This window comes from Lygodium microphyllum, unplaced genomic scaffold, assembly GCF_053477565.2.
Source record: "Lygodium microphyllum isolate KBCC unplaced genomic scaffold, Lygodium_microphyllum_v1.1.10 scaffold_89, whole genome shotgun sequence".
NCBI classification, from domain to species: Eukaryota; Viridiplantae; Streptophyta; class Polypodiopsida; order Schizaeales; family Lygodiaceae; genus Lygodium; species Lygodium microphyllum.
This window is the reverse complement of record NW_028229572.1, coordinates 180827-188688: the sequence shown is the minus strand read 5'-3', so window position 1 is coordinate 188688 and position 7862 is coordinate 180827.

Sequence of the window (7862 nt, the reverse complement as noted above, 5' to 3'; positions counted from 1 at the left end):
CAAAATCAGGATCTGCCTATCCCTGAATCATGTGGAGCAATTGTAAGGAGGTCAAAATTACACCAATTCTTCAGAGAGGCATTAAAAGATATAACATTGTGCTTGGATATTATAGATAATTGTGTTGTTGCTGCTACGGTGTCATTGAAATAGGGAGTAATATTTTTATGTGGACACGTTGGTATCTATGCATTGGGAGCAGCAGCAGCTACTCATTATGCAAGTGACAAATGACGGATGAGATATTACTTGGACCTGTTTAATGAGATTGCTAATGAGATGGCTCTAGCTGTGGGACAACACGGGTTTGGCATGCCATATAAACTAGTTTATGGCAGAGCAGGCTTCCACCTATGGGTGGCATTGTTTTTAAATAAGTACATTGGAGAGGAGACAATACCATGGAGCATAACTGAACCGGTTGTAGATGCTATACTTACAGCCGGGAGGAAGGTGCATATAGGAGGAGGAAGTAAAGTCTACCCGAGGAGCTAAGGGAATTTGATGAGCTGACAGCTTCGGCACCAAACTTTCCTTTATCCATTCATCTTTGAACAAAGAGAATCGATGCATGTCACTTTGTACACAGATCAAAGGCATGGACCGCATGCTTGCATACCAGATGCTCCCCAAAATATCAAAATTCCTTTCAGACTTTTATGTCGAAGCCTCCTTGTCAAAGGTTGGAACTCCTGGCATTGGACCTGACCTAATTGGTAAGGCCACAAGAACTAAGAGTACTTGCAAGGACAAAAGTGTAGCTTCTTGCAGAAAGGGAGCGTGAGAAATTAGAATCAAGGGTGGAATCTTGTGTGCATCAATCTAAAACAAATAGGCTAGGGATCATTTTGAAGCCAACCTTTAGCACATATTGTTGTCTTGATGTCATTCTACTCTAAGGTTTTTTTATGATAAAGAAAATCCCAAAGAAATTGAAGATAAAGCTCAAATCTCCATCATATGAAGTGCCAATGCATGGAAATGATCTCTTTGTTGATTAACCTCTTCCAATGGAGTTTATTGTTGAGAAAAATGAATAATTTTCATGCTATCGCGAATGAAAAAATTGTTAAACACCATAAAATGGTGTTTGATCTCCTCTAAATCATGAATGGAAGGTCCTCCAACAACTCCTTGATGTCAATAGGTGAAGATGAAGGAGAAAAATGAAGTAGAGCCTATGGTCTACCATGAAACTTGGAAAAGGTTTGGGAAAGTTGAAGAAGAAAACTCTTCTGAAAAGTGTCCAAGACTATACCCTCTTCTACTCCATTTACCACTATTTTTTAGGAAAATACCTTCAAAATTGGCCAAAAATGACCCACAAGCTTCTAAATTTAATCTTCCAGCCTCCAAACTTGGTCCAAAACTCCATTAATGCTCCAAATGTTCAATCCCTATGGTTCAAAAATCCTTGATAACTCCACTGATGCCCCATATCATGTCTGTACCTGTGTATCTGTGGCTCTTAGATCTGTGTGACTGAAAAAAGATAACTGAATGGAATGTTGGCCAACTAGATCAAGAACCTATGGCCCTGATACCAACTGTCAAGGAGAGGACTAGGGAAAGAGAAAGAGGAGAGAGAAGACTACATAAGAGAGAGAATAAGGAGTACAAAAGAGAGAGAAAGAGAGTGACAAGGAGAGAGAAATACTAGAAATGGAGAGAGAAAGGCTGGAAAGAAGAAGAGAGATGGCTGGAAGCCATGAAAGGATAGGAGAAGCTAGAGAGAGATGAAGAACAAAGATGTATTATCGTGTAAAAATTGATTACATGTACATGTATCCGTTGCCCCTTTATATGCCCCTATTTCAGTTCTTTACGAACGCATGGCGAAGAAATTAGAGATCTCATGCCCTTCTTGTCTCCTCTTGATGTTGCAGATCAAAAAATGATTTAAAATTTTGTAATTTGGGGGGCGCCAAAGAAAATGGCACCCCCTTCCCCCACGTTTCAAAAACTCATGGCTTTTCATTCCCAAGCCACTAACTAAGGCTTAAGACTTAACCACAAAAAGAGCTAGTTCAATTTGGAGGTTTTACACATTGGCAAAGTGGGTTTTTGGATTTCGGAGGGGCAAACGGGCTCCGATTTGAGATCCGTCTAGATGACTAGCTTCATGGCATCAAAATCTACAAAGATTGCAAATACCATGCACTTTTTGGCTCTTGGGTCACAAATATGCTTCAAAACACGAAACCTTGTGGGGATTAAATGGAGGTCAAATAAACTTTGATCGATGAACCAAGACTTACATTGGATTCCTAGCATCAAACTCCATCTAGGAAAACTCTAGCTAATCGATCTGCAACCATTTCATTTTGCACAAAAAAATTGTCTTTGATGGCTTCCCGAGCTCTTTTTTGCTTCAAAAAATGGCCTCTAGAATCCACTCTCATGGTTGCATGGTGCAACATACAAAAATAATTAACTTTCTCCTACATGGCACCATCCATTCTTTTCTCTATTTTATTTTTAATCACCACATCTCATGTTATTCTATCATCGTCCTTCAGCATCCACAACATCTTGTTATCTAAATACACCATCCTTAGCCACTCCAAAATATACACCGTCTCTAACATTAGCCAACCTTCAGCCATGTGATCTTTGCATAAGCTCATTATTGCACAAAGCCTTTCATGGTTTTAATGAAGCACTCCAAGAAGAATATCCATTTAGTATGGACCGGTCCTGCAATCTTCACTTTGTCCATGATATATAATAGAAGGTGAGTTTGTATCGTGTGAGCATGCTCCTGGATAAGTACTTCTCATAGAGATAAACTATCTTTACTACTCCTTGCCTTTTTAATCCAATGGCGGATGTCTTGGAGTCCTTCAACAAGATCCACTACACTAAATTTGACAACTTATAAATCATCAAATGTGTCTTTAGAGTGAGACACCTGCATTATAAACTATAGATTAATACAAAGTAATGAAATACTAGATGTACTTACTATTAAGGTTAGGAAAAACCTAGCATATCTTGTGCTCATCATGGGATTTTAGTCCTTTTAGTTGGTTAGTTGATGTACAAAGAGACCTGATAATTTGATTCACCATGTGTTTCTCTTTAGTAGATAGGACCTAAGGAGCAAAATGTAGTTGCACATGACTATCAAAGCTCTACCTCTTTCAAATCCATTCATGCCTCCAGAGTATCTCTCTTTCTTGTGATATGGTCCCACAATAAGCTGCCAACTTTCCTGAAAATGTGCATTGGATCTAGTAAATGGTTGACTTGTAAATGGATCCAATATATATATAGGAATTGCTAGTATGTTAATGGACTACCTCCCAATATACTTGCTCATATCTTCCATAGTAATCCCCTCCTCCCATAAAATCTTGAGCTCTAAACTAATGGACAGAGATAGACGTCCATATTCTTGACTTTATAGCACCAAAGAATGAGAAAGCTAATGATCATGCATTCTTTTCTCATAGAAAGCCATGGCAAGATGTTATAGTTCACAAGAACTACAGGCCATACATTATAAGAAAATGGATTCATGCCATCAAGCCAAAGATTCCTTGGATCTCTTGTAAAGCTTGGAAAGGTGGAGTCAATGTGACCCCATGCTATCTAGTCTATTGGTATTCATTGAATTCCATCTATGGACCTATTTCACACATGCCACATTGTCAAGCTCACCATGCTTGATGTGAAAAACATGTGATGGATACAGTATAAGTGAAAAGTGTCTAAGAACCTTCTAAGGGATGGTTTGCCCCTACATGTCTTATCGATGCATGTAAGTACTACACTTCAAATATGTTTTGATGGACTTGTATTCTCCTCAAAAGAGCATATATTTGACACATGCATGAATGCTGTTATAATCCATGTCAAGCTTCTACAATACTTGTTATCCATCATCACGAGACTTGGACATCGTGTTTCTAGATGGTAGTATGTGACATTTTAGTAGCTTCAAAAAAAATCCAAACACCTTGAAGAAATGAAAAATTATTCTTATTTATGCATCAAGAAAAAGGAGTATAGCATGTATCTAAACAACTTGGTCATATTTGCATGGCTCTATCCGTACTTTGCATGTATACTTAGGAGTGCAAGGGATGTCATTAAGTGAGATACCTAGCACCCATCATATAATGGTATGGACGTCTTCTTTCTTCATAGATTAGATGACCCAATATCCATAGGTAGTAATGCATCAATCATAGCATCCATCTCAAGCTCCAAGGTTTGAGGAAGGTTTGGAAGATTCCCACTGTCTTCTGGTTGTCAAAGGCATAGTTAGCAAAGTGCCTTCTAATAGGTTTATCAACTTGGGCACTCCTTCTATTATACGGCCACAAACTCTTCTTCTAGACCACAATAGGTGCATTGCTTGGGATGGATTGGCACCTCTCTATTGACATTTTTAGGATATATTAAATATTATTGACTTTTATTTCACTTAGATTTTGATTGCAAAGCATGATCAACATACACTTTGCTCACCCTTAACTCACAGTCCAAGACTGTGACTTGATCAATGATTTTTAGTTGAAACTCATCGAAGTGTCACATATGGTCTATAAACAAGAAATATGTTTGTTGTCAAATTGCAAGCTTGCACTGAGCAAGCACATGGTACAGGATGATTGAGATATGCCTCTTAACCCTCAAACATCGTGATCCTCAACATTGTCCATTTTTTCTATGTCATGGCAAATAATATACTTTTGTCTCTCAATTCATATGCAAGCACATGTGACATGATGATTGAGATATGCCTCTCAATCTCAAACATGGTGGTCCTCATCATTGCCCATTTTTTCAATGTAATTGTGGTAGACAATATTCTTCTCTCTCTCAATTCATCACTCCCTCTCCCACCCCCTCCCTCTATATTTTTGTTTACTTCTTTTTTTAATTCTCCCTCTCTATCTATATATTTCACTCTGCTTTCCTCCCTCCATATATATATATGTATATATGTATATATACAAATATATACATATTTCTCTCTCCCCCATATCTTCCCTCTTTGTTTATGACCATCTCTCTCCCTCTGAGAGCGGAATTTAGGAGACGGCAAGTGCTTAAAAATAGCTAAAAATTATGAATATCAAGGGAAAAATATTCACCGTCAAAGGCGGCGGCTCGATCTAAGACGATTTTAAGCGCCAAAGTGCTTTAAAGGTGCCCGAGCGACACTTGGTGATTTTTTATAATTTTTCAGACAGTCGTGCGGGTTGACACGAGCTATTGGCCAATGCGGGATGCTAAGCCGGACGCCCAGGATTTTTCAGAGCTCAATTCCGAGTCCGGACGGGGAAATGGCCAAGAAACCGGTCAAGATACGAAGAGGTGGACCAAAGTTTGGCCAAATGGGCAAGTGACCTTTGGGAGCCCAAGAAATTTTATGCAACATAAAAGATAGCATGAAAACGTGGAGAGAGAGAGGATGAAAGAATCGTGATCAACATGGCGCCGAAAAATGCGCCCCATTGTTGATCAATGGAGCATGGCTGCTGCAAACAACCCCTGCAAGTGATGATTGCCCCTCATTCCCTCCTGTATGCAGACTCTATCGCCGCCCTTCGCCCGTGGAATGATGGCCTGGTTTGAAATCTCTGATTCTAGTCTTTCTCTCTCCTCCCTCTCTCTCTTCTAAGAGGCAGTTCATGTGGGAAGAAGGAGCAATGAAGAAAGAATGATGGAGGCTTGTCCGGCATGGACCGGATTGCTCCACGGGCCGAGAATGGTGATTTGTGATGTTGCTGGACATGAAGTGTTGCTGTTTTCCAAGTCTACAGCCATGGACACAAAACCCGAAACACGCGTTTAAGCGGTAAACTAAAAATTACAAAGGAAATTTAGTGTTTTATGCTTTTGATTGATGGAATGCCGTTCATATGGACTAAGATTTGATTATGTTGCTGATTCTTCTGAGTTCTTACTGTTTATAACCAGAAATTATGAAAAACATGCATTTCATGGCTCGAAATAATGTCAAGAAACCCGAAAACCATGAAAAATGGGGAAAAACAAGGGTTTTGGACGTATAAATGGGGAAAACCGTCGATACACATCAACTAATCTTTCAATTTTGTTGCAAATGAACTAAGGGCCACAGCCCACAAACTGGTTTCAATTTTCAGCAATTTAAAAAAATACAAGAAAATGAAGAAAATGGGGAAAAATGATAAAAACACCATGAAAAATAGGGGAAAAATACATTTGGGGCTACGAAAAATATAGAAAAATAGGATTTATGTTTGTTGATGTATGGCAAGGCTGGGGCATGAAGTTGTGCTTCAGTTCAGCCTTGTTTATTTGTTTTAGTGCGTGTTTCCTTCCTTTCTCCACATAAAATGACAAGGAAACCCTAAAAGAAATGAATGTAATGATGCACTATCGGCGGGGAAGGGTAGAGTTGTGGAAAAAATGGTTAAATGCCGCTGAGCATGAGGAATAATTTGCTGATTTTATATGCATCGCATCTAGGACGGAATAATAATGATAAAAATTAAACCCTAGTAGCACGAAGATCACTTCGGTGCTAGGTGTTGCAACGAAGCACAAAGCGGTTAGAAAGAAAAGCATGAAAGAGATGGTTTGCACTTGCACGCTGCTGGTTTTTAAAATGTTTGAGCACTAGGCATCCACCTCTTTGCATGATCATTTAGAGGAAATTAAAAGTATCAGAGTTAGCTCCTGGATATGCATAGCAATTGTTTTCAGTAGGCCTGTGACCCACCGTTGAGAGTGTGAGGTTCCTATGCTGTAGGCTAGTCGTGGGATCATAAATGGGAAGTCAAGTAAGGACAATGGTACATTCCTGGATACGTTTATTTGGTACCTTGAGTGACGTTTGTGCGAAATGTCTAAATGTTGAGCGACGCATCGAGGGGCCAATCCCTAAGGTGTAGGAGAGTCGCAGAGGGTTGACGGCATTCAGCCGTAGGAGGAACCCCATGTGCATGTGATTCGAGCCTTTTGGCTATGTGAAAGGGACTCCCTCTGAGGAGTAATATTGGGTTAGGATTAGTTGGACTACAACGTATTACAAACGCAATGTTTAGGAAGGCAGAGATTTTGATAGACGCTCCTGGCCGCGAGGCCGAGGGGTTGTCTTGCGCATAGTGACGAGGTCCGGCTAGTGCATGAGCCAGTGCCGGCCCGTTTTTAGGTCCATCAGTGGTGCGTCTGCCGGGAGCTGCTTAAAAGTGGCGGTTCTCGAATCTTGGTTGTTTAAGGACCAACTAGCAGTTTATGCCAGAGGATACTGAGCTTGATCCGTTATTTATTGATAAGCATCGTCTAGCAGAAATCCAAAAGCAAGAAAGAGACGAAAGAGCTAGGCGACGTGCTGAAATTTTTAGGAGATATTCCCCTAAGCGTAGCGGTGCTGAACCCTTACGAGGGAGTGGATCTAGTGGTCTTAGGACCCCAAGCAGTAAGTTAGGAGAAGGTGGAAGCTCTAGTGCTCCCCTTCCTTCTATAAGCCAGTCCACATCAAGTACGGGAGGTGTAACCCCACCGTCCCCTATTCCTAGTACAAATCCAATCCGCGTCATGGCGCAGCCTATTGCAATTCCAGCAGGAACGACGGATTTGCCGGCTCTAGGTTACCCGCTACCCATTTTTAATGGGCTAGTTGAGGAAGATGCGGAACTCCACATTAGGGAGTTTCAAAAGCTGATGTTTAACTGCCGCATCCAAGAAGAAGGACATTTAATGATGTTCTTCAACATGACTCTCAAAGGAAGAGCTGCTATATGGTATCATGGTTTAGAAGCCGGAACCATATTGAACATTGATGCATTTTATGGAGCTTTTCGAAGGGAGTTTGCCCCTGAAAGGGGTGGGCAATATTGGTTGCGTGTACTCAACGTGAC